This window comes from Etheostoma cragini, unplaced genomic scaffold, assembly GCF_013103735.1.
Source record: "Etheostoma cragini isolate CJK2018 unplaced genomic scaffold, CSU_Ecrag_1.0 ScbMSFa_1415, whole genome shotgun sequence".
Lineage (NCBI taxonomy): Eukaryota > Metazoa > Chordata > Actinopteri > Perciformes > Percidae > Etheostoma > Etheostoma cragini.
The window spans coordinates 1-1,874 of NW_023265469.1; the positions used below are offsets into that span (position 1 = coordinate 1).

The window sequence follows — 1,874 nt, forward strand, 5'->3', positions numbered from 1 at the left end:
CCCAGACTCTGAGAAGACAGATGAGCTGTTGGAAGATATCAACATTGGGGAGGAGCAGGAAGAAGAAGCAAGAAGGATGAAGTTGTGTATAGTGTAATTAGATCTTCTGGCACTAGGAGGGGATTGAACCTAAGATCTGGTGCTAGGTGGGGATCAAAGATGTGACCTTTGAATCTACGTTAAGCTTCCCTTATTTATCAGAAACATTCAAATTTTAGCAATCAAATTGAAATCTGACTTAATAGAAACTATACAACTTTTACACTTTGAGGGTAATTTAGCATTTTTCTCATCTTTTCTCTCATTTCCTCTTTTTTCCTCCTTTTTCCTCTTCCTTTTCCTCTTTTTCCTTCTTCCCTCCCTCTTCCCCTTTTTCCTCTTCTCCCCCCCCCCCCTTAGAGATTATTGTTCCCTAGCTTTGATATGGTTCCCCATAACCCAGAGATTGATGGATTGAAACTATCCTCTGCTAATTCCTATGCTTTGCATCAGCAGTAAGTATATTTCCAGTCTGTTGTTGCAAGTGTCTGAAGTGAATGTCTCCACCTGCTGAAGAGGAAACCTAATGGCATGTTGATATTATTTCATCCATAAAAAAAGAAACTACAGTACGCCATGTTGGCGGCTCGGCGGAGACCTGCAGGACACGGCAGCCATCTTAGAACCAAGAGAACACTTCTTTCCTTCTTTCATACCTACCGTAACACCCATAAAACTGGAGAGTAATACAATAAGTATACTACAGTACAAGTACATAAATACAGTAAAATAGAAACTGTTGTGTTGTCTGATAGTCTGAGGTATAAAAGAGAGAGGATACCGCTTAGTTTGTGTCCCAGGAGGTCTTAGTCTACCACTACGTTCTATAACCCTACCAGTCAGATTACCACAGGAGGTAATATCTTTTGCAGCTTTTTTAAAGACTCTACCATAATAATAGTTTTATAAACTGGCCACTTGTCGGAGATGCCAGGGCTTGAACCCAGGGCCTCATACATGCAAAGCATGCGCTCTACCACTGAGCTACATCCCCTGAACATTTTTCAGCTTTTTTTTAACTTTTTCTGAGATCATCATCTGAGTGTCCTTAAAGTTTGGATTTTTCCTTTTTATTAAATTAAGGCATTAAGATCAATTTCCAAATGATGATTTTTTAAATTCCTCTTTTTAGTCAACTTCAGCATGGGTTCCTAAACACATTCATTCCACTGTACGCATGTCTACCTGCATGCATTTAAAAATGTAGGCCAAGTATGTACTTAAAAAAAAGAAACAGAGCCGTATTGACACAAAAAAAGATTTTTAGAGCAGAAAACCCCATTTTAAGGATACACATCAGACCTACAATTAAACTGTAATTGCATTGCTTTGAAAATAGTAAGAACCTTCTTCATCACAAACCTGATGGTGCAGTACTTGATCCACATGGATCCACTTGCTGTCCCTCTGGCTCTCCCTCTCTCTGTCCCATTTATGTTTTCTTCATCCTCACTCTCTTCACCTGCTTCTTCATCCTCCTCACCCTCTTCTTCATCCTCCTCACCCTCTTCTTCATCTTCCTTACCCTCTTTTTCATCTTCCTCACCCTCTGGAATATCCCTCTCTGTGTCAGAGCCCTCACTTTCATCACATGCCCTCTCTCCAAACTCCCAAAACTCCTCTGGCTCTCCCTCTTCCTGCTCTTCAGTCCCTTGACTTGTTTCTCTCACTGCTGTTTTCCTCACTTTTTGTTTACTAGGGCTCTATATCGCTTCCTCGTTTCATGATAAATATTAGAAAAAGATAAAACGTAGGGGTATGCATTACATTTCCCTCCCTACTCAACACAGACATAAAGCCTCTTGATTACTTTACACAAATGTATTTGTTATCGC

General features: G+C 40.2%; 1 non-coding gene across 1 annotated transcript; it reads right to left on the reverse strand.

Moving 5' to 3' along the window:
• Positions 1 to 961: 961 nt before the first annotated feature.
• trnaa-ugc lies at positions 962 to 1,033 on the reverse strand. The gene has a single exon. It is a non-coding gene; the product is annotated as a tRNA-Ala (tRNA).
• Positions 1,034 to 1,874: the final 841 nt, after the last annotated feature.